At 46.5% G+C, this 19,696-nt stretch overlaps 42 non-coding genes across 42 annotated transcripts; all 42 read right to left on the bottom strand.

Moving 5' to 3' along the window:
* Nucleotides 1–228: 228 nt before the first annotated feature.
* On the bottom strand, nt 229–347 carry LOC149396408 (5S ribosomal RNA). Its single transcript, XR_016298084.1, has one exon. It is a non-coding gene; the product is annotated as a 5S ribosomal RNA (ribosomal RNA).
* Nucleotides 348–681: 334 nt separating this feature from the next.
* Nucleotides 682–800, bottom strand: LOC149396407 (5S ribosomal RNA). The gene has a single exon (XR_016297969.1). It is a non-coding gene; the product is annotated as a 5S ribosomal RNA (ribosomal RNA).
* Nucleotides 801–1,134: 334 nt separating this feature from the next.
* Nucleotides 1,135–1,253, bottom strand: LOC149396406 (5S ribosomal RNA). The gene has a single exon (XR_016298083.1). It is a non-coding gene; the product is annotated as a 5S ribosomal RNA (ribosomal RNA).
* A 333-nt stretch (nt 1,254–1,586) lies between these two features.
* Nucleotides 1,587–1,705, bottom strand: LOC149396405 (5S ribosomal RNA). The gene has a single exon (XR_016297705.1). It is a non-coding gene; the product is annotated as a 5S ribosomal RNA (ribosomal RNA).
* A 334-nt stretch (nt 1,706–2,039) lies between these two features.
* Nucleotides 2,040–2,158, bottom strand: LOC149396404 (5S ribosomal RNA). The gene has a single exon (XR_016298082.1). It is a non-coding gene; the product is annotated as a 5S ribosomal RNA (ribosomal RNA).
* Nucleotides 2,159–2,492: 334 nt separating this feature from the next.
* On the bottom strand, nt 2,493–2,611 carry LOC149396403 (5S ribosomal RNA). The gene has a single exon (XR_016297968.1). It is a non-coding gene; the product is annotated as a 5S ribosomal RNA (ribosomal RNA).
* A 334-nt stretch (nt 2,612–2,945) lies between these two features.
* LOC149396402 (5S ribosomal RNA) lies at nt 2,946–3,064 on the bottom strand. Its single transcript, XR_016298081.1, has one exon. It is a non-coding gene; the product is annotated as a 5S ribosomal RNA (ribosomal RNA).
* A 591-nt stretch (nt 3,065–3,655) lies between these two features.
* On the bottom strand, nt 3,656–3,774 carry LOC149396401 (5S ribosomal RNA). The gene has a single exon (XR_016297963.1). It is a non-coding gene; the product is annotated as a 5S ribosomal RNA (ribosomal RNA).
* Nucleotides 3,775–4,108: 334 nt separating this feature from the next.
* LOC149396400 (5S ribosomal RNA) lies at nt 4,109–4,225 on the bottom strand. Its single transcript, XR_016299026.1, has one exon. It is a non-coding gene; the product is annotated as a 5S ribosomal RNA (ribosomal RNA).
* A 331-nt stretch (nt 4,226–4,556) lies between these two features.
* Nucleotides 4,557–4,675, bottom strand: LOC149396399 (5S ribosomal RNA). The gene has a single exon (XR_016298080.1). It is a non-coding gene; the product is annotated as a 5S ribosomal RNA (ribosomal RNA).
* Nucleotides 4,676–5,008: 333 nt separating this feature from the next.
* On the bottom strand, nt 5,009–5,127 carry LOC149396398 (5S ribosomal RNA). Its single transcript, XR_016299347.1, has one exon. It is a non-coding gene; the product is annotated as a 5S ribosomal RNA (ribosomal RNA).
* Nucleotides 5,128–5,461: 334 nt separating this feature from the next.
* Nucleotides 5,462–5,580, bottom strand: LOC149396397 (5S ribosomal RNA). Its single transcript, XR_016298079.1, has one exon. It is a non-coding gene; the product is annotated as a 5S ribosomal RNA (ribosomal RNA).
* A 334-nt stretch (nt 5,581–5,914) lies between these two features.
* Nucleotides 5,915–6,033, bottom strand: LOC149396396 (5S ribosomal RNA). The gene has a single exon (XR_016298077.1). It is a non-coding gene; the product is annotated as a 5S ribosomal RNA (ribosomal RNA).
* A 333-nt stretch (nt 6,034–6,366) lies between these two features.
* Nucleotides 6,367–6,485, bottom strand: LOC149396395 (5S ribosomal RNA). Its single transcript, XR_016298076.1, has one exon. It is a non-coding gene; the product is annotated as a 5S ribosomal RNA (ribosomal RNA).
* A 334-nt stretch (nt 6,486–6,819) lies between these two features.
* Nucleotides 6,820–6,938, bottom strand: LOC149396394 (5S ribosomal RNA). Its single transcript, XR_016298075.1, has one exon. It is a non-coding gene; the product is annotated as a 5S ribosomal RNA (ribosomal RNA).
* Nucleotides 6,939–7,272: 334 nt separating this feature from the next.
* LOC149396393 (5S ribosomal RNA) lies at nt 7,273–7,391 on the bottom strand. The gene has a single exon (XR_016298074.1). It is a non-coding gene; the product is annotated as a 5S ribosomal RNA (ribosomal RNA).
* Nucleotides 7,392–7,725: 334 nt separating this feature from the next.
* Nucleotides 7,726–7,844, bottom strand: LOC149396392 (5S ribosomal RNA). The gene has a single exon (XR_016297966.1). It is a non-coding gene; the product is annotated as a 5S ribosomal RNA (ribosomal RNA).
* A 334-nt stretch (nt 7,845–8,178) lies between these two features.
* Nucleotides 8,179–8,297, bottom strand: LOC149396391 (5S ribosomal RNA). The gene has a single exon (XR_016298073.1). It is a non-coding gene; the product is annotated as a 5S ribosomal RNA (ribosomal RNA).
* Nucleotides 8,298–8,630: 333 nt separating this feature from the next.
* Nucleotides 8,631–8,749, bottom strand: LOC149396390 (5S ribosomal RNA). Its single transcript, XR_016297704.1, has one exon. It is a non-coding gene; the product is annotated as a 5S ribosomal RNA (ribosomal RNA).
* A 334-nt stretch (nt 8,750–9,083) lies between these two features.
* LOC149396389 (5S ribosomal RNA) lies at nt 9,084–9,202 on the bottom strand. The gene has a single exon (XR_016298072.1). It is a non-coding gene; the product is annotated as a 5S ribosomal RNA (ribosomal RNA).
* Nucleotides 9,203–9,536: 334 nt separating this feature from the next.
* On the bottom strand, nt 9,537–9,655 carry LOC149396388 (5S ribosomal RNA). The gene has a single exon (XR_016297965.1). It is a non-coding gene; the product is annotated as a 5S ribosomal RNA (ribosomal RNA).
* Nucleotides 9,656–9,989: 334 nt separating this feature from the next.
* LOC149396387 (5S ribosomal RNA) lies at nt 9,990–10,108 on the bottom strand. The gene has a single exon (XR_016298071.1). It is a non-coding gene; the product is annotated as a 5S ribosomal RNA (ribosomal RNA).
* A 591-nt stretch (nt 10,109–10,699) lies between these two features.
* LOC149396386 (5S ribosomal RNA) lies at nt 10,700–10,818 on the bottom strand. Its single transcript, XR_016297962.1, has one exon. It is a non-coding gene; the product is annotated as a 5S ribosomal RNA (ribosomal RNA).
* Nucleotides 10,819–11,152: 334 nt separating this feature from the next.
* LOC149396385 (5S ribosomal RNA) lies at nt 11,153–11,269 on the bottom strand. Its single transcript, XR_016299025.1, has one exon. It is a non-coding gene; the product is annotated as a 5S ribosomal RNA (ribosomal RNA).
* A 331-nt stretch (nt 11,270–11,600) lies between these two features.
* Nucleotides 11,601–11,719, bottom strand: LOC149396384 (5S ribosomal RNA). Its single transcript, XR_016298070.1, has one exon. It is a non-coding gene; the product is annotated as a 5S ribosomal RNA (ribosomal RNA).
* Nucleotides 11,720–12,052: 333 nt separating this feature from the next.
* On the bottom strand, nt 12,053–12,171 carry LOC149396383 (5S ribosomal RNA). Its single transcript, XR_016299346.1, has one exon. It is a non-coding gene; the product is annotated as a 5S ribosomal RNA (ribosomal RNA).
* Nucleotides 12,172–12,505: 334 nt separating this feature from the next.
* LOC149396382 (5S ribosomal RNA) lies at nt 12,506–12,624 on the bottom strand. Its single transcript, XR_016298069.1, has one exon. It is a non-coding gene; the product is annotated as a 5S ribosomal RNA (ribosomal RNA).
* Nucleotides 12,625–12,958: 334 nt separating this feature from the next.
* LOC149396381 (5S ribosomal RNA) lies at nt 12,959–13,077 on the bottom strand. The gene has a single exon (XR_016298068.1). It is a non-coding gene; the product is annotated as a 5S ribosomal RNA (ribosomal RNA).
* A 333-nt stretch (nt 13,078–13,410) lies between these two features.
* Nucleotides 13,411–13,529, bottom strand: LOC149396380 (5S ribosomal RNA). Its single transcript, XR_016298066.1, has one exon. It is a non-coding gene; the product is annotated as a 5S ribosomal RNA (ribosomal RNA).
* A 334-nt stretch (nt 13,530–13,863) lies between these two features.
* LOC149396379 (5S ribosomal RNA) lies at nt 13,864–13,982 on the bottom strand. Its single transcript, XR_016298065.1, has one exon. It is a non-coding gene; the product is annotated as a 5S ribosomal RNA (ribosomal RNA).
* A 334-nt stretch (nt 13,983–14,316) lies between these two features.
* On the bottom strand, nt 14,317–14,435 carry LOC149396378 (5S ribosomal RNA). Its single transcript, XR_016298064.1, has one exon. It is a non-coding gene; the product is annotated as a 5S ribosomal RNA (ribosomal RNA).
* A 334-nt stretch (nt 14,436–14,769) lies between these two features.
* On the bottom strand, nt 14,770–14,888 carry LOC149396377 (5S ribosomal RNA). Its single transcript, XR_016298937.1, has one exon. It is a non-coding gene; the product is annotated as a 5S ribosomal RNA (ribosomal RNA).
* A 334-nt stretch (nt 14,889–15,222) lies between these two features.
* LOC149396376 (5S ribosomal RNA) lies at nt 15,223–15,341 on the bottom strand. Its single transcript, XR_016297872.1, has one exon. It is a non-coding gene; the product is annotated as a 5S ribosomal RNA (ribosomal RNA).
* A 333-nt stretch (nt 15,342–15,674) lies between these two features.
* Nucleotides 15,675–15,793, bottom strand: LOC149396375 (5S ribosomal RNA). The gene has a single exon (XR_016299344.1). It is a non-coding gene; the product is annotated as a 5S ribosomal RNA (ribosomal RNA).
* Nucleotides 15,794–16,127: 334 nt separating this feature from the next.
* LOC149396374 (5S ribosomal RNA) lies at nt 16,128–16,246 on the bottom strand. Its single transcript, XR_016298063.1, has one exon. It is a non-coding gene; the product is annotated as a 5S ribosomal RNA (ribosomal RNA).
* Nucleotides 16,247–16,580: 334 nt separating this feature from the next.
* LOC149396373 (5S ribosomal RNA) lies at nt 16,581–16,699 on the bottom strand. The gene has a single exon (XR_016298062.1). It is a non-coding gene; the product is annotated as a 5S ribosomal RNA (ribosomal RNA).
* Nucleotides 16,700–17,033: 334 nt separating this feature from the next.
* On the bottom strand, nt 17,034–17,152 carry LOC149396372 (5S ribosomal RNA). Its single transcript, XR_016298060.1, has one exon. It is a non-coding gene; the product is annotated as a 5S ribosomal RNA (ribosomal RNA).
* A 334-nt stretch (nt 17,153–17,486) lies between these two features.
* Nucleotides 17,487–17,605, bottom strand: LOC149396371 (5S ribosomal RNA). The gene has a single exon (XR_016298868.1). It is a non-coding gene; the product is annotated as a 5S ribosomal RNA (ribosomal RNA).
* A 334-nt stretch (nt 17,606–17,939) lies between these two features.
* On the bottom strand, nt 17,940–18,058 carry LOC149396370 (5S ribosomal RNA). Its single transcript, XR_016298059.1, has one exon. It is a non-coding gene; the product is annotated as a 5S ribosomal RNA (ribosomal RNA).
* Nucleotides 18,059–18,392: 334 nt separating this feature from the next.
* LOC149396369 (5S ribosomal RNA) lies at nt 18,393–18,511 on the bottom strand. The gene has a single exon (XR_016298936.1). It is a non-coding gene; the product is annotated as a 5S ribosomal RNA (ribosomal RNA).
* A 334-nt stretch (nt 18,512–18,845) lies between these two features.
* On the bottom strand, nt 18,846–18,964 carry LOC149396368 (5S ribosomal RNA). The gene has a single exon (XR_016299343.1). It is a non-coding gene; the product is annotated as a 5S ribosomal RNA (ribosomal RNA).
* A 333-nt stretch (nt 18,965–19,297) lies between these two features.
* LOC149396367 (5S ribosomal RNA) lies at nt 19,298–19,416 on the bottom strand. The gene has a single exon (XR_016297820.1). It is a non-coding gene; the product is annotated as a 5S ribosomal RNA (ribosomal RNA).
* Nucleotides 19,417–19,696: the final 280 nt, after the last annotated feature.

Below are 19,696 nucleotides of genomic sequence, written 5' to 3'. Positions count from 1 at the left end.
AATAATTTTTCGCGATCTTCGCGTTGGGACGGTTTCGGAAGAGTGATCGGCGAAATTCCGACAAGGTGAACGGGGGAAGGGTAAAATCGTAAATTTCGCCCTCGGTCCGGAATTTCGACTTTCACCGGTGAATTGTAAGCGTAAACGGGCATTTGAACAAGACTCGGAGCGATTTTTGGTGAAATTCCATCGTTTCGGCCTCCGAAAAAAATAATTCGCAAAAAAAGAGTGATGCAACACGAGGACTTCCCAGGAGGTCACCCATCCTAGTACTACTCTCGCCCAAGCACGCTTAACTTCGGAGTTCTGATGGGATCCGGTGCATTAGTGCTGGTATGATCGCATCCGCAAGCATTAGCGCGCATTATCTATATAAGAATCAACGCCGCGACTCCCAAAAGCCATAACTACGTCTTCGGTGCACCAAAAATCACATAAAATATATGAATTCCTAATAACTTTTCGCGATCTTCGCGTTGGGACGGTTTCGGAAGAGTGATCGGCGAAATTCCGACAAGGTGAACGGGGGAAGGGTAAAATCGTAAATTTCGCCCTCGGTCCGAAATTTCGACTTTCACCGGTGAATTGTAAGCGTAAACGGGCATTTGAACAAGACTCGGAGCGATTTTTGGTGAAATTCCATCGTTTCGGCCTCCGAAAAAAATAATTCGCAAAAAAAGAGGGATGCAACACGATGACTTCCCAGGAGGTCACCCATCCTAGTACTACTCTCGCCCAAGCACGCTTAACTTCGGAGTTCTGATGGGATCCGGTGCATTAGTGCTGGTATGATCGCATCCGCAAGCATTAGCGCGCATTATCTATGTAAGAATCAACGCCGCGACTCCCAAAAGCCATAACTACGTCTTCGGTGCACCAAAAATTACATAAAATATATGAATTCCTAATAACTTTTCGCGATCTTCGCGTTGGGACGGTTTCGGAAGAGTGATCGGCGAAATTCCGACAAGGTGAACGGGGGAAGGGTAAAATCGTAAATTTCGCCCTCGGTCCGGAATTTCGACTTTCACCGGTGAATTGTAAGCGTAAACGGGCATTTGAACAAGACTCGGAGCGATTTATGGTGAAATTCCATCGTTTCGGCCTCCGAAAAAAAGAATTCGCAAAAAAAGAGTGATGCAACACGAGGACTTCCCAGGAGGTCACCCATCCTAGTACTACTCTCGCCCAAGCACGCTTAACTTCGGAGTTCTGATGGGATCCGGTGCATTAGTGCTGGTATGATCGCATCCGCAAGCATTAGCGCGCATTATCTATATAAGAATCAACGCCGCGACTCCCAAAAGCCATAACTACGTCTTCGGTGCACCAAAAATCACATAAAATATATGAATTCCTAATAACTTTTCGCGATCTTCGCGTTGGGACGGTTTCGGAAGAGTGATCGGCGAAATTCCGACAAGGTGAACGTGGGAAGGGTAAAATCGTAAATTTCGCCCTCGGTCGGAATTTCGACTTTCACCGGTGAATTGTAAGCGTAAACGGGCATTTGAACAAGACTCGGAGCGATTTTTGGTGAAATTCCATCATTTCGGCCTCCGAAAAAAATAATTCGCAAAAAAAGAGGGATGCAACACGAGGACTTCCCAGGAGGTCACCCATCCTAGTACTACTCTCGCCCCAGCACGCTTAACTTCGGAGTTCTGATGGGATCCGGTGCATTAGTGCTGGTATGATCGCATCCGCAAGCATTAGCGCGCATTATCTATATAAGAATCAACGCCGCGACTCCCAAAAGCCATAACTACGTCTTCGGTGCACCAAAAATCACATAAAATATATGAATTCCTAATAATTTTTCGCGATCTTCGCGTTGGGACGGTTTCGGAAGAATGATCGGCGAAATTCCGACAAGGTGAACGGGGGAAGGGTAAAATCGTAAATTTCGCCCTCGGTCCGGAATTTCGACTTTCACCGGTGAATTGTAAGCGTAATCGGGCATTTGAACAAGACTCGGAGCGATTTTTGGTGAAATTCCATCGTTTCGGCCTCCGAAAAAAATAATTCGCAAAAAAAGAGTGATGCAACACGAGGACTTCCCAGGAGGTCACCCATCCTAGTACTACTCTCGCCCAAGCACGCTTAACTTCGGAGTTCTGATGGGATCCGGTGCATTAGTGCTGGTATGATCGCATCCGCAAGCATTAGCGCGCATTATCTATATAAGAATCAACGCCGCGACTCCCAAAAGCCATAACTACGTCTTCGGTGCACCAAAAATCACATAAAATATATGAATTCCTAATAACTTTTCGCGATCTTCGCGTTGGGACGGTTTCGGAAGAGTGATCGGCGAAATTCCGACAAGGTGAACGGGGGAAGGGTAAAATCGTAAATTTCGCCCTCGGTCCGGAATTTCGACTTTCACCGGTGAATTGTAAGCGTAAACGGGCATTTGAACAAGACTCGGAGCGATTTTTGGTGAAATTCCATCGTTTCGGCCTCCGAAAAAAATAATTCGCAAAAAAAGAGGGATGCAACACGATGACTTCCCAGGAGGTCACCCATCCTAGTACTACTCTCGCCCAAGCACGCTTAACTTCGGAGTTCTGATGGGATCCGGTGCATTAGTGCTGGTATGATCGCATCCGCAAGCATTAGCGCGCATTATCTATGTAAGAATCAACGCCGCGACTCCCAAAAGCCATAACTACGTCTTCGGTGCACCAAAAATTACATAAAATATATGAATTCCTAATAACTTTTCGCGATCTTCGCGTTGGGACGGTTTCGGAAGAGTGATCGGCGAAATTCCGACAAGGTGAACGGGGGAAGGGTAAAATCGTAAATTTCGCCCTCGGTCCGGAATTTCGACTTTCACCGGTGAATTGTAAGCGTAAACGGGCATTTGAACAAGACTCGGAGCGATTTATGGTGAAATTCCATCGTTTCGGCCTCCGAAAAAAAGAATTCGCAAAAAAAGAGTGATGCAACACGAGGACTTCCCAGGAGGTCACCCATCCTAGTACTACTCTCGCCCAAGCACGCTTAACTTCGGAGTTCTGATGGGATCCGGTGCATTAGTGCTGGTATGATCGCATCCGCAAGCATTAGCGCGCATTATCTATATAAGAATCAACGCCGCGACTCCCAAAAGCCATAACTACGTCTTCGGTGCACCAAAAATCACATAAAATATATGAATTCCTAATAACTTTTCGCGATCTTCGCGTTGGGACGGTTTCGGAAGAGTGATCGGCGAAATTCCGACAAGGTGAACGGGGGAAGGGTAAAATCGTAAATTTCGCCCTCGGTCCGGAATTTCGACTTTCACCGGTGAATTGTAAGCGTAAACGGGCATTTGAACAAGACTCGGAGCGATTTTTGGTGAAATTCCATCGTTTCGGCCTCCGAAAAAAAGAATTCGCAAAAAAAGAGTGATGCAACATAAAATATATGAATTCCTAATAACTTTTCGCGATCTTCGCGTTGGGACGGTTTCGGAAGAGTGATCGGCGAAATTCCGACAAGGTGAACGGGGGAAGGGTAAAATCGTAAATTTCGCCCTCGGTCCGGAATTTCGACTTTCACCGGTGAATTGTAAGCGTAAACGGGCATTTGAACAAGACTCGGAGCGATTTTGGGTGAAATTCCATCGTTTCGGCCTCCGAAAAAAAGAATTCGCAAAAAAAGAGTGATGCAACACGAGGACTTCCCAGGAGGTCACCCATCCTAGTACTACTCTCGCCCAAGCACGCTTAACTTCGGAGTTCTGATGGGATCCGGTGCATTAGTGCTGGTATGATCGCATCTGCAAGCATTAGCGCGCATTATCTATATAAGAATCAACGCCGCGACTCCCAAAAGCCATAACTACGTCTTCGGTGCACCAAAAATTACATAAAATATATGAATTCCTAATAACTTTTCGCGATCTTCGCGTTGGGACGGTTTCGGAAGAGTGATCGGCGAAATTCCGACAAGGTGAACGGGGGAAGGGTAAAATCGTAAATTTCAACCTCGGTCCGGAATTTCGACTTTCACCGGTGAATTGTAAGCGTAAACGGGCATTTGAACAAGACTCGGAGCGATTTTTGGTGAAATTCCACCGTTTCGGCCTCCGAAAAAAATAATTCGCAAAAAAAGAGGGATGCAACACGAGGACTTCCCAGGAGGTCACCCATCCTAGCTACTCTCGCCCAAGCACGCTTAACTTCGGAGTTCTGATGGGATCCGGTGCATTAGTGCTGGTATGATCGCATCCGCAAGCAGCGCGCATTATCTATATAAGAATCAACGCCGCGACTCCCAAAAGCCATAACTACGTCTTCGGTGCACCAAAAATCACATAAAATATATGAATTCCTAATAACTTTTCGCGATCTTCGCGTTGGGACGGTTTCGGAAGAGTGATCGGCGAAATTCCGACAAGGTGAACGGGGGAAGGGTAAAATCGTAAATTTCGTCCTCGGTCCGGAATTTCGACTTTCACCGGTGAATTGTAAGCGTAAACAGGCATTTGAACAAGACTCGGAGCGATTTTTGGTGAAATTCCATCGTTTCGGCCTCCGAAAAAAAGAATTCGCAAAAAAAGAGTGATGCAACACGAGGACTTCCCAGGAGGTCACCCATCCTAGTACTACTCTCGCCCAAGCACGCTTAACTTCGGAGTTCTGATGGGATCCGGTGCATTAGTGCTGGTATGATCGCATCCGCAAGCATTAGCGCGCATTATCTATATAAGAATCAACGCCGCGACTCCCAAAAGCCATAACTACGTCTTCGGTGCACCAAAAATCACATAAAATATATGAATTCCTAATAACTTTTCGCGATCTTCGCGTTGGAACGGTTTCGGAAGAGTGATCGGCGAAATTCCGACAAGGTGAACGGGGGAAGGGTAAAATCGTAAATTTCGCCCTCGGTCGGAATTTCGACTTTCACCGGTGAATTGTAAGCGTAAACGGGCATTTGAACAAGACTCGGAGCGATTTTTGGTGAAATTCCATCATTTCGGCCTCCGAAAAAAATAATTCGCAAAAAAAGAGGGATGCAACACGAGGACTTCCCAGGAGGTCACCCATCCTAGTACTACTCTCGCCCAAGCACGCTTAACTTCGGAGTTCTGATGGGATCCGGTGCATTAGTGCTGGTATGATCGCATCCGCAAGCATTAGCGCGCATTATCTATATAAGAATCAACGCCGCGACTCCCAAAAGCCATAACTACGTCTTCGGTGCACCAAAAATCACATAAAATATATGAATTCCTAATAACTTTTCGCGATCTTCGCGTTGGGACGGTTTCGGAAGAGTGATCGGCGAAATTCCGACAAGGTGAACGGGGGAAGGGTAAAATCGTAAATTTCGCCCTCGGTCGGGAATTTCGACTTTCACCGGTGAATTGTAAGCGTAAACGGGCATTTGAACAAGACTCGGAGCGATTTTTGGTGAAATTCCATCGTTTCGGCCTCCGAAAAAAAGAATTCGCAAAAAAAGAGTGATGCAACACGAGGACTTCCCAGGAGGTCACCCATCCTAGTACTACTCTCGCCCAAGCACGCTTAACTTCGGAGTTCTGATGGGATCCGGTGCATTAGTGCTGGTATGATCGCATCCGCAAGCATTAGCGAGCATTATCTATATAAGAATCAACGCCGTGACTCCCAAAAGCCATAACTACGTCTTCGGTGCACCAAAAATCACATAAAATATATGAATTCCTAATAACTTTTCTTTATCTTCGCGTTGGGACGGTTTCGGAAGAGTGATCGGCGAAATTCCGACAAGGTGAACGGGGGAAGGGTAAAATCGTAAATTTCGCCCTCGGTCCGGAATTTCGACTTTCACCGGTGAATTGTAAGCGTAAACGGGCATTTGAACAAGACTCGGAGCGATTTTTGGTGAAATTCCATCGTTTCGGCCTCCGAAAAAAAGAATTCGCAAAAAAAGAGTGATGCAACACGAGGACTTCCCAGGAGGTCACCCATCCTAGTACTACTCTCGCCCAAGCACGCTTAACTTCGGAGTTCTGATGGGATCCGGTGCATTAGTGCTGGTATGATCGCATCCGCAAGCATTAGCGCGCATTATCTATATAAGAATCAACGCCGCGACTCCCAAAAGCCATAACTACGTCTTCGGTGCACCAAAAATCACATAAAATATATGAATTCCTAATAACTTTTCGCGATCTTCGCGTTGGGACGGTTTCGGAAGAGTGATCGGCGAAATTCCGACAAGGTGAACGGGGGAAGGGTAAAATCGTAAATTTCGCCCTCGGTCGGAATTTCGACTTTCACCGGTGAATTGTAAGCGTAAACGGGCATTTGAACAAGACTCGGAGCGATTTATGGTGAAATTCCATCGTTTCGGCCTCCGAAAAAAAGAATTCGCAAAAAAAGAGTGATGCAACACGAGGACTTCCCAGGAGGTCACCCATCCTAGTACTACTCTCGCCCAAGCACGCTTAACTTCGGAGTTCTGATGGGATCCGGTGCATTAGTGCTGGTATGATCGCATCCGCAAGCATTAGCGCGCATTATCTATGTAAGAATCAACGCCGCGACTCCCAAAAGCCATAACTACGTCTTCGGTGCACCAAAAATTACATAAAATATATGAATTCCTAATAACTTTTCGCGATCTTCGCGTTGGGACGGTTTCGGAAGAGTGATCGGCGAAATTCCGACAAGGTGAACGGGGGAAGGGTAAAATCGTAAATTTCGCCCTCGGTCCGGAATTTCGACTTTCACCGGTGAATTGTAAGCGTAAACGGGCATTTGAACAAGACTCGGAGCGATTTATGGTGAAATTCCATCGTTTCGGCCTCCGAAAAAAAGAATTCGCAAAAAAAGAGTGATGCAACACGAGGACTTCCCAGGAGGTCACCCATCCTAGTACTACTCTCGCCCAAGCACGCTTAACTTCGGAGTTCTGATGGGATCCGGTGCATTAGTGCTGGTATGATCGCATCCGCAAGCATTAGCGCGCATTATCTATATAAGAATCAACGCCGCGACTCCCAAAAGCCATAACTACGTCTTCGGTGCACCAAAAATCACATAAAATATATGAATTCCTAATAATTTTTCGCGATCTTCGCGTTGGGACGGTTTCGGAAGAGTGATCGGCGAAATTCCGACAAGGTGAACGGGGGAAGGGTAAAATCGTAAATTTCGCCCTCGGTCCGGAATTTCGACTTTCACCGGTGAATTGTAAGCGTAAACGGGCATTTGAACAAGACTCGGAGCGATTTTTGGTGAAATTCCATCGTTTCGGCCTCCGAAAAAAATAATTCGCAAAAAAAGAGTGATGCAACACGAGGACTTCCCAGGAGGTCACCCATCCTAGTACTACTCTCGCCCAAGCACGCTTAACTTCGGAGTTCTGATGGGATCCGGTGCATTAGTGCTGGTATGATCGCATCCGCAAGCATTAGCGCGCATTATCTATATAAGAATCAACGCCGCGACTCCCAAAAGCCATAACTACGTCTTCGGTGCACCAAAAATCACATAAAATATATGAATTCCTAATAACTTTTCGCGATCTTCGCGTTGGGACGGTTTCGGAAGAGTGATCGGCGAAATTCCGACAAGGTGAACGGGGGAAGGGTAAAATCGTAAATTTCGCCCTCGGTCCGAAATTTCGACTTTCACCGGTGAATTGTAAGCGTAAACGGGCATTTGAACAAGACTCGGAGCGATTTTTGGTGAAATTCCATCGTTTCGGCCTCCGAAAAAAATAATTCGCAAAAAAAGAGGGATGCAACACGATGACTTCCCAGGAGGTCACCCATCCTAGTACTACTCTCGCCCAAGCACGCTTAACTTCGGAGTTCTGATGGGATCCGGTGCATTAGTGCTGGTATGATCGCATCCGCAAGCATTAGCGCGCATTATCTATGTAAGAATCAACGCCGCGACTCCCAAAAGCCATAACTACGTCTTCGGTGCACCAAAAATTACATAAAATATATGAATTCCTAATAACTTTTCGCGATCTTCGCGTTGGGACGGTTTCGGAAGAGTGATCGGCGAAATTCCGACAAGGTGAACGGGGGAAGGGTAAAATCGTAAATTTCGCCCTCGGTCCGGAATTTCGACTTTCACCGGTGAATTGTAAGCGTAAACGGGCATTTGAACAAGACTCGGAGCGATTTATGGTGAAATTCCATCGTTTCGGCCTCCGAAAAAAAGAATTCGCAAAAAAAGAGTGATGCAACACGAGGACTTCCCAGGAGGTCACCCATCCTAGTACTACTCTCGCCCAAGCACGCTTAACTTCGGAGTTCTGATGGGATCCGGTGCATTAGTGCTGGTATGATCGCATCCGCAAGCATTAGCGCGCATTATCTATATAAGAATCAACGCCGCGACTCCCAAAAGCCATAACTACGTCTTCGGTGCACCAAAAATCACATAAAATATATGAATTCCTAATAACTTTTCGCGATCTTCGCGTTGGGACGGTTTCGGAAGAGTGATCGGCGAAATTCCGACAAGGTGAACGTGGGAAGGGTAAAATCGTAAATTTCGCCCTCGGTCGGAATTTCGACTTTCACCGGTGAATTGTAAGCGTAAACGGGCATTTGAACAAGACTCGGAGCGATTTTTGGTGAAATTCCATCATTTCGGCCTCCGAAAAAAATAATTCGCAAAAAAAGAGGGATGCAACACGAGGACTTCCCAGGAGGTCACCCATCCTAGTACTACTCTCGCCCCAGCACGCTTAACTTCGGAGTTCTGATGGGATCCGGTGCATTAGTGCTGGTATGATCGCATCCGCAAGCATTAGCGCGCATTATCTATATAAGAATCAACGCCGCGACTCCCAAAAGCCATAACTACGTCTTCGGTGCACCAAAAATCACATAAAATATATGAATTCCTAATAATTTTTCGCGATCTTCGCGTTGGGACGGTTTCGGAAGAATGATCGGCGAAATTCCGACAAGGTGAACGGGGGAAGGGTAAAATCGTAAATTTCGCCCTCGGTCCGGAATTTCGACTTTCACCGGTGAATTGTAAGCGTAATCGGGCATTTGAACAAGACTCGGAGCGATTTTTGGTGAAATTCCATCGTTTCGGCCTCCGAAAAAAATAATTCGCAAAAAAAGAGTGATGCAACACGAGGACTTCCCAGGAGGTCACCCATCCTAGTACTACTCTCGCCCAAGCACGCTTAACTTCGGAGTTCTGATGGGATCCGGTGCATTAGTGCTGGTATGATCGCATCCGCAAGCATTAGCGCGCATTATCTATATAAGAATCAACGCCGCGACTCCCAAAAGCCATAACTACGTCTTCGGTGCACCAAAAATCACATAAAATATATGAATTCCTAATAACTTTTCGCGATCTTCGCGTTGGGACGGTTTCGGAAGAGTGATCGGCGAAATTCCGACAAGGTGAACGGGGGAAGGGTAAAATCGTAAATTTCGCCCTCGGTCCGGAATTTCGACTTTCACCGGTGAATTGTAAGCGTAAACGGGCATTTGAACAAGACTCGGAGCGATTTTTGGTGAAATTCCATCGTTTCGGCCTCCGAAAAAAATAATTCGCAAAAAAAGAGGGATGCAACACGATGACTTCCCAGGAGGTCACCCATCCTAGTACTACTCTCGCCCAAGCACGCTTAACTTCGGAGTTCTGATGGGATCCGGTGCATTAGTGCTGGTATGATCGCATCCGCAAGCATTAGCGCGCATTATCTATGTAAGAATCAACGCCGCGACTCCCAAAAGCCATAACTACGTCTTCGGTGCACCAAAAATTACATAAAATATATGAATTCCTAATAACTTTTCGCGATCTTCGCGTTGGGACGGTTTCGGAAGAGTGATCGGCGAAATTCCGACAAGGTGAACGGGGGAAGGGTAAAATCGTAAATTTCGCCCTCGGTCCGGAATTTCGACTTTCACCGGTGAATTGTAAGCGTAAACGGGCATTTGAACAAGACTCGGAGCGATTTATGGTGAAATTCCATCGTTTCGGCCTCCGAAAAAAAGAATTCGCAAAAAAAGAGTGATGCAACACGAGGACTTCCCAGGAGGTCACCCATCCTAGTACTACTCTCGCCCAAGCACGCTTAACTTCGGAGTTCTGATGGGATCCGGTGCATTAGTGCTGGTATGATCGCATCCGCAAGCATTAGCGCGCATTATCTATATAAGAATCAACGCCGCGACTCCCAAAAGCCATAACTACGTCTTCGGTGCACCAAAAATCACATAAAATATATGAATTCCTAATAACTTTTCGCGATCTTCGCGTTGGGACGGTTTCGGAAGAGTGATCGGCGAAATTCCGACAAGGTGAACGGGGGAAGGGTAAAATCGTAAATTTCGCCCTCGGTCCGGAATTTCGACTTTCACCGGTGAATTGTAAGCGTAAACGGGCATTTGAACAAGACTCGGAGCGATTTTTGGTGAAATTCCATCGTTTCGGCCTCCGAAAAAAAGAATTCGCAAAAAAAGAGTGATGCAACATAAAATATATGAATTCCTAATAACTTTTCGCGATCTTCGCGTTGGGACGGTTTCGGAAGAGTGATCGGCGAAATTCCGACAAGGTGAACGGGGGAAGGGTAAAATCGTAAATTTCGCCCTCGGTCCGGAATTTCGACTTTCACCGGTGAATTGTAAGCGTAAACGGGCATTTGAACAAGACTCGGAGCGATTTTGGGTGAAATTCCATCGTTTCGGCCTCCGAAAAAAAGAATTCGCAAAAAAAGAGTGATGCAACACGAGGACTTCCCAGGAGGTCACCCATCCTAGTACTACTCTCGCCCAAGCACGCTTAACTTCGGAGTTCTGATGGGATCCGGTGCATTAGTGCTGGTATGATCGCATCTGCAAGCATTAGCGCGCATTATCTATATAAGAATCAACGCCGCGACTCCCAAAAGCCATAACTACGTCTTCGGTGCACCAAAAATTACATAAAATATATGAATTCCTAATAACTTTTCGCGATCTTCGCGTTGGGACGGTTTCGGAAGAGTGATCGGCGAAATTCCGACAAGGTGAACGGGGGAAGGGTAAAATCGTAAATTTCAACCTCGGTCCGGAATTTCGACTTTCACCGGTGAATTGTAAGCGTAAACGGGCATTTGAACAAGACTCGGAGCGATTTTTGGTGAAATTCCACCGTTTCGGCCTCCGAAAAAAATAATTCGCAAAAAAAGAGGGATGCAACACGAGGACTTCCCAGGAGGTCACCCATCCTAGCTACTCTCGCCCAAGCACGCTTAACTTCGGAGTTCTGATGGGATCCGGTGCATTAGTGCTGGTATGATCGCATCCGCAAGCAGCGCGCATTATCTATATAAGAATCAACGCCGCGACTCCCAAAAGCCATAACTACGTCTTCGGTGCACCAAAAATCACATAAAATATATGAATTCCTAATAACTTTTCGCGATCTTCGCGTTGGGACGGTTTCGGAAGAGTGATCGGCGAAATTCCGACAAGGTGAACGGGGGAAGGGTAAAATCGTAAATTTCGTCCTCGGTCCGGAATTTCGACTTTCACCGGTGAATTGTAAGCGTAAACAGGCATTTGAACAAGACTCGGAGCGATTTTTGGTGAAATTCCATCGTTTCGGCCTCCGAAAAAAAGAATTCGCAAAAAAAGAGTGATGCAACACGAGGACTTCCCAGGAGGTCACCCATCCTAGTACTACTCTCGCCCAAGCACGCTTAACTTCGGAGTTCTGATGGGATCCGGTGCATTAGTGCTGGTATGATCGCATCCGCAAGCATTAGCGCGCATTATCTATATAAGAATCAACGCCGCGACTCCCAAAAGCCATAACTACGTCTTCGGTGCACCAAAAATCACATAAAATATATGAATTCCTAATAACTTTTCGCGATCTTCGCGTTGGAACGGTTTCGGAAGAGTGATCGGCGAAATTCCGACAAGGTGAACGGGGGAAGGGTAAAATCGTAAATTTCGCCCTCGGTCGGAATTTCGACTTTCACCGGTGAATTGTAAGCGTAAACGGGCATTTGAACAAGACTCGGAGCGATTTTTGGTGAAATTCCATCATTTCGGCCTCCGAAAAAAATAATTCGCAAAAAAAGAGGGATGCAACACGAGGACTTCCCAGGAGGTCACCCATCCTAGTACTACTCTCGCCCAAGCACGCTTAACTTCGGAGTTCTGATGGGATCCGGTGCATTAGTGCTGGTATGATCGCATCCGCAAGCATTAGCGCGCATTATCTATATAAGAATCAACGCCGCGACTCCCAAAAGCCATAACTACGTCTTCGGTGCACCAAAAATCACATAAAATATATGAATTCCTAATAACTTTTCGCGATCTTCGCGTTGGGACGGTTTCGGAAGAGTGATCGGCGAAATTCCGACAAGGTGAACGGGGGAAGGGTAAAATCGTAAATTTCGCCCTCGGTCGGGAATTTCGACTTTCACCGGTGAATTGTAAGCGTAAACGGGCATTTGAACAAGACTCGGAGCGATTTTTGGTGAAATTCCATCGTTTCGGCCTCCGAAAAAAAGAATTCGCAAAAAAAGAGTGATGCAACACGAGGACTTCCCAGGAGGTCACCCATCCTAGTACTACTCTCGCCCAAGCACGCTTAACTTCGGAGTTCTGATGGGATCCGGTGCATTAGTGCTGGTATGATCGCATCCGCAAGCATTAGCGAGCATTATCTATATAAGAATCAACGCCGTGACTCCCAAAAGCCATAACTACGTCTTCGGTGCACCAAAAATCACATAAAATATATGAATTCCTAATAACTTTTCTTTATCTTCGCGTTGGGACGGTTTCGGAAGAGTGATCGGCGAAATTCCGACAAGGTGAACGGGGGAAGGGTAAAATCGTAAATTTCGCCCTCGGTCCGGAATTTCGACTTTCACCGGTGAATTGTAAGCGTAAACGGGCATTTGAACAAGACTCGGAGCGATTTTTGGTGAAATTCCATCGTTTCGGCCTCCGAAAAAAAGAATTCGCAAAAAAAGAGTGATGCAACACGAGGACTTCCCAGGAGGTCACCCATCCTAGTACTACTCTCGCCCAAGCACGCTTAACTTCGGAGTTCTGATGGGATCCGGTGCATTAGTGCTGGTATGATCGCATCCGCAAGCATTAGCGCGCATTATCTATATAAGAATCAACGCCGCGACTCCCAAAAGCCATAACTACGTCTTCGGTGCACCAAAAATCACATAAAATATATGAATTCCTAATAACTTTTCGCGATCTTCGCGTTGGGACGGTTTCGGAAGAGTGATCGGCGAAATTCCGACAAGGTGAACGGGGGAAGGGTAAAATCGTAAATTTCGCCCTCGGTCGGAATTTCGACTTTCACCGGTGAATTGTAAGCGTAAACGGGCATTTGAACAAGACTCGGAGCGATTTATGGTGAAATTCCATCGTTTCGGCCTCCGAAAAAAAGAATTCGCAAAAAAAGAGTGATGCAACACGAGGACTTCCCAGGAGGTCACCCATCCTAGTACTACTCTCGCCCAAGCACGCTTAACTTCGGAGTTCTGATGGGATCCGGTGCATTAGTGCTGGTATGATCGCATCCGCAAGCATTAGCGCGCATTATCTATATAAGAATCAACGCCGCGACTCCCAAAAGCCATAACTACGTCTTCGGTGCACCAAAAATCACATAAAATATATGAATTCCTAATAACTTTTCGCGATCTTCGCGTTGGGACGGTTTCGGAAGAGTGATCGGCGAAATTCCGACAAGGTGAACGGGGGAAGGGTAAAATCGTAAATTTCGCCCTCGGTCCGGAATTTCGACTTTCACCGGTGAATTGTAAGCGTAAACGGGCATTTGAACAAGACTCGGAGCGATTTTTGGTGAAATTCCATCGTTTCGGCCTCCGAAAAAAAGAATTCGCAAAAAAAGAGTGATGCAACACGAGGACTTCCCAGGAGGTCACCCATCCTAGTACTACTCTCGCCCAAGCACGCTTAACTTCGGAGTTCTGATGGGATCCGGTGCATTAGTGCTGGTATGATCGCATCCGCAAGCATTAGCGCGCATTATCTATATAAGAATCAACGCCGCGACTCCCAAAAGCCATAACTACGTCTTCGGTGCACCAAAAATCACATAAAATATATGAATTCCTAATAACTTTTCGCAATCTTCGCGTTGGGACGGTTTCGGAAGAGTGATCGGCGAAATTCCGACAAGGTGAACGGGGGAAGGGTAAAATCGTAAATTTCGCCCTCGGTCCGGAATTTCGACTTTCACCGGTGAATTGTAAGCGTAAACGGGCATTTGAACAAGACTCGGAGCGATTTATGGTGAAATTCCATCGTTTCGGCCTCCGAAAAAAAGAATTCGCAAAAAAAGAGTGATGCAACACGAGGACTTCCCAGGAGGTCACCCATCCTAGTACTACTCTCGCCCAAGCACGCTTAACTTCGGAGTTCTGATGGGATCCGGTGCATTAGTGCTGGTATGATCGCATCCGCAAGCATTAGCGCGCATTATCTATATAAGAATCAACGCCGCGACTCCCAAAAGCCATAACTACGTCTTCGGTGCACCAAAAATCACATAAAATATATGAATTCCTAATAACTTTTCGCGATCTTCGCGTTGGGACGGTTTCGGAAGAGTGATCGGCGAAATTCCGACAAGGTGAACGGGGGAAGGGTAAAATCGTAAATTTCGCCCTCGGTCCGGAATTTCGACTTTCACCGGTGAATTGTAAGCGTAAACGGGCATTTGAACAAGACTCGGAGCGATTTTTGGTGAAATTCCATCGTTTCGGCCTCCGAAAAAAAGAATTCGCAAAAAAAGAGTGATGCAACACGAGGACTTCCCAGGAGGTCACCCATCCTAGTACTACTCTCGCCAAAGCACGCTTAACTTCGGAGTTCTGATGGGATCCGGTGCATTAGTGCTGGTATGATCGCATCCGAAAGCATTAGCGCGCATTATCTATATAAGAATCAACGCCGCGACTCCCAAAAGCCATAACTACGTCTTCGGTGCACCAAAAATCACATAAAATATATGAATTCCTAATAACTTTTCGCGATCTTCGCGTTGGGACGGTTTCGGAAGAATGATCGGCGAAATTCCGACAAGGTGAACGGGGGAAGGGTAAAATCGTAAATTTCGCCCTCGGTCCGGAATTTCGACTTTCACCGGTGAATTGTAAGCGTAAACGGGCATTTGAACAAGACTCGGAGCGATTTTTGGTGAAATTCCATCGTTTCGGCCTCCGAAAAAAATAATTCGCAAAAAAAGAGGGATGCAACACGAGGACTTCCCAGGAGGTCACCCATCCTAGTACTACTCTCGCCCAAGCACGCTTAACTTCGGAGTTCTGATGGGATCCGGTGCATTAGTGCTAGTATGATCGCATCCGCAAGCATTAGCGCGCATTATCTATATAAGAATCAACGCCGCGACTCCCAAAAGCCATAACTACGTCTTCGGTGCACCAAAAATCACATAAAATATATGAATTCCTAATAACTTTTCGCGATCTTCGCGTTGGGACGGTTTCGGAAGAGTGATCGGCGAAATTCCGACAAGGTGAACGGGGGAAAGGTAAAATCGTAAATTTCGCCCTCGGTCGGAATTTCGACTTTCACCGGTGAATTGTAAGCGTAAACGGGCATTTGAACAAGACTCGGAGCGATTTTTGGTGAAATTCCATCGTTTCGGCCTCCGAAAAAAATAATTCGCAAAAAAAGAGGGATGCAACACGAGGACTTCCCAGGAGGTCACCCATCCTAGTACTACTCTCGCCCAAGCACGCTTAACTTCGGAGTTCTGATGGGATCCGGTGCATTAGTGCTGGTATGATCGCATCCGCAAGCATTAGCGCGCATTATCTATATAAGAATCAACGCCGCGACTCCCAAAAGCCATAACTACGTCTTCGGTGCACCAAAAATCACATAAAATATATGAATTCCTAATAACTTTTCGCGATCTTCGCGTTGGGACGGTTTCGGAAGAGTGATCGGCGAAATTCCGAAAAGGTGAACGGGGGAAGGGTAAAATCGTAAATTTCGCCCTCGGTCCGGAATTTCGACTTTCACCGGTGAATTGTAAGCGTAAACGGGCATTTGAACAAGACTCGGAGCGATTTATGGTGAAATTACATCGTTTCGGCCTCCGAAAAAAAGAATTCGCAAAAAAAGAGTGATGCAACACGAGGACTTCCCAGGAGGTCACCCATCCTAGTACTACTCTCGCCCAAGCACGCTTAACTTCGGAGTTCTGATGGGATCCGGTGCATTAGTGCTGGTATGATCGCATCCGCAAGCATTAGCGCGCATTATCTATATAAGAATCAACGCCGCGACTCCCAAAAGCCATAACTACGTCTTCGGTGCACCAAAAATCACATAAAATATATGAATTCCTAATAACTTTTCGCGATCTTCGCGTTGGGACGGTTTCGGAAGAGTGATCGGCGAAATTCCGACAAGGTGAACGGGGGAAGGGTAAAATCGTAAATTTCGCCCTCGGTCCGGAATTTCGACTTTCACCGGTGAATTGTAAGCGTAAACGGGCATTTGAACAAGACTCGGAGCGATTTATGGTGAAATTCCATCGTTTCGGCCTCCGAAAAAAAGAATTCGCAAAAAAAGAGTGATGCAACACGAGGACTTCCCAGGAGGTCACCCATCCTAGTACTACTCTCGCCCAAGCACGCTTAACTTCGGAGTTCTGATGGGATCCGGTGCATTAGTGCTGGTATGATCGCATCCGCAAGCATTAGCGCGCATTATCTATATAAGAATCAACGCCGCGACTCCCAAAAGCCATAACTACGTCTTCGGTGCACCAAAAATCACATAAAATATATGAATTCCTAATAACTTTTCGCGATCTTCGCGTTGGGACGGTTTCGGAAGAGTGATCGGCGAAATTCCGACAAGGTGAACGGGGGAAGGGTAAAATCGTAAATTTCGCCCTCGGTCCGGAATTTCGACTTTCACCGGTGAATTGTAAGCGTAAACGGGCATTTGAACAAGACTCGGAGCGATTTATGGTGAAATTCCATCGTTTCGGCCTCCGAAAAAAAGAATTCGCAAAAAAAGAGTGATGCAACACGAGGACTTCCCAGGAGGTCACCCATCCTAGTACTACTCTCGCCCAAGCACGCTTAACTTCGGAGTTCTGATGGGATCCGGTGCATTAGTGCTGGTATGATCGCATCCGCAAGCATTAGCGCGCATTATCTATATAAGAATCAACGCCGCGACTCCCAAAAGCCATAACTACGTCTTCGGTGCACCAAAAATCACATAAAATATATGAATTCCTAATAACTTTTCGCGATATTCGCGTTGGGACGGTTTCGGAAGAGTGATCGGCGAAATTCCGACAAGGTGAACGGGGGAAGGGTAAAATCGTAAATTTCGCCCTCGGTCCGGAATTTCGACTTTCACCGGTGAATTGTAAGCGTAAACGGGCATTTGAACAAGACTCGGAGCGATTTATGGTGAAATTCCATCGTTTCGGCCTCCGAAAAAAAGAATTCGCAAAAAAAGAGTGATGCAACACGAGGACTTCCCAGGAGGTCACCCATCCTATTACTACTCTCGCCCAAGCACGCTTAACTTCGGAGTTCTGATGGGATCCGGTGCATTAGTGCTGGTATGATCGCATCCGCAAGCATTAGCGCGCATTATCTATATAAGAATCAACGCCGCGATTCCCAAAAGCCATAACTACGTCTTCGGTGCACCAAAAATCACATAAAATATATGAATTCCTAATAACTTTTCGCGATCTTCGCGTTGGGACGGTTTCGGAAGAGTGATCGGCGAAATTCCGACAAGGTGAACGGGGGAAGGGTAAAATCGTAAATTTCGCCCTCGGTCCGGAATTTCGACTTTCACCGGTGAATTGTAAGCGTAAACGGGCATTTGAACAAGACTCGGAGCGATTTTTGGTGAAATTCCATCGTTTCGACCTCCGAAAAAAAGAATTCGCAAAAAAAGAGTGATGCAACACGAGGACTTCCCAGGAGGTCACCCATCCTAGTACTACTCTCGCCCAAGCACGCTTAACTTCGGAGTTCTGATGGGATCCGGTGCATTAGTGCTGGTATGATCGCATCCGCAAGAATTAGCGCGCATTATCTATATAAGAATCAACGCCGCGACTCCCAAAAGCCATAACTACGTCTTCGGTGCACCAAAAATCACATAAAATATATGAATTCCTAATAACTTTTCGCGATCTTCGCGTTGGGACGGTTTCGGAAGAGTGATCGGCGAAATTCCGACAAGGTGAACGGGGGAAGGGTAAAATCGTAAATTTCGCCCTCGGTCCGGAATTTCGACTTTCACCGGTGAATTGTAAGCGTAAACGGGCATTTGAACAAGACTCGGAGCGATTTTTGGTGAAATTCCATCGTTTCGGCCTCCGAAAAAAAGAATTCGCAAAAAAAGAGTGATGCAACACGAGGACTTCCCAGGAGGTCACCCATCCTAGTACTACTCTCGCCAAAGCACGCTTAACTTCGGAGTTCTGATGGGATCCGGTGCATTAGTGCTGGTATGATCGCATCCGCAAGCATTAGCGCGCATTATCTATATAAGAATCAACGCCGCGACTCCCAAAAGCCATAACTACGTCTTCGGTGCACCAAAAATCACATAAAATATATGAATTCCTAATAACTTTTCGCGATCTTCGCGTTGGGACGGTTTCGGAAGAATGATCGGCGAAATTCCGACAAGGTGAACGGGGGAAGGGTAAAATCGTAAATTTCGCCCTCGGTCCGGAATTTCGACTTTCACCGGTGAATTGTAAGCGTAAACGGGCATTTGAACAAGACTCGGAGCGATTTTTGGTGAAATTCCATCGTTTCGGCCTCCGAAAAAAATAATTCGCAAAAAAAGAGGGATGCAACACGAGGACTTCCCAGGAGGTCACCCATCCTAGTACTACTCTCGCCCAAGCACGCTTAACTTCGGAGTTCTGATGGGATCCGGTGCATTAGTGCTGGTATGATCGCATCCGCAAGCATTAGCGCGCATTATCTATATAAGAATCAACGCCGCGACTCCCAAAAGCCATAACTACGTCTTCGGTGCACCAAAAATCACATAAAATATATGAATTCCTAATAACTTTTCGCGATCTTCGCGTTGGGACGGTTTCGGAAGAGTGATCGGCGAAATTCCGACAAGGTGAACGGGGGAAGGGTAAAATCGTAAATTTCGCCCTCGGTCGGAATTTCGACTTTCACCGGTGAATTGTAAGCGTAAACGGGCATTTGAACAAGACTCGGAGCGATTTTTTGTGAAATTCCATCGTTTCGGCCTCCGAAAAAAATAATTCGCAAAAAAAGAGGGATGCAACACGAGGACTTCCCAGGAGGTCACCCATCCTAGTACTACTCTCGCCCAAGCACGCTTAACTTCGGAGTTCTGATGGGATCCGGTGCATTAGTGCTGGTATTATCGCATCCGCAAGCATTAGCGCGCATTATCTATATAAGAATCAACGCCGCGACTCCCAAAAGCCATAACTACGTCTTCGGTGCACCAAAAATCACATAAAATATATGAATTCCTAATAACTTTTCGCGATCTTCGCGTTGGGACGGTTTCGGAAGAGTGATCGGCGAAATTCCGACAAGGTGAACGGGGGAAGGGTAAAATCGTAAATTTCGCCCTCGGTCCGGAATTTCGACTTTCACCGGTGAATTGTAAGCGTAAACGGGCATTTGAACAAGACTCGGAGCGATT

This window comes from Urtica dioica, chromosome 5, assembly GCF_054948205.1.
Source record: "Urtica dioica subsp. dioica isolate 48M chromosome 5, U.dioica_male_clone48M_v1_H2, whole genome shotgun sequence".
Taxonomy (NCBI): Eukaryota; Viridiplantae; Streptophyta; class Magnoliopsida; order Rosales; family Urticaceae; genus Urtica; species Urtica dioica.
This window is presented reverse-complemented; position numbering and strand designations above follow the sequence as displayed.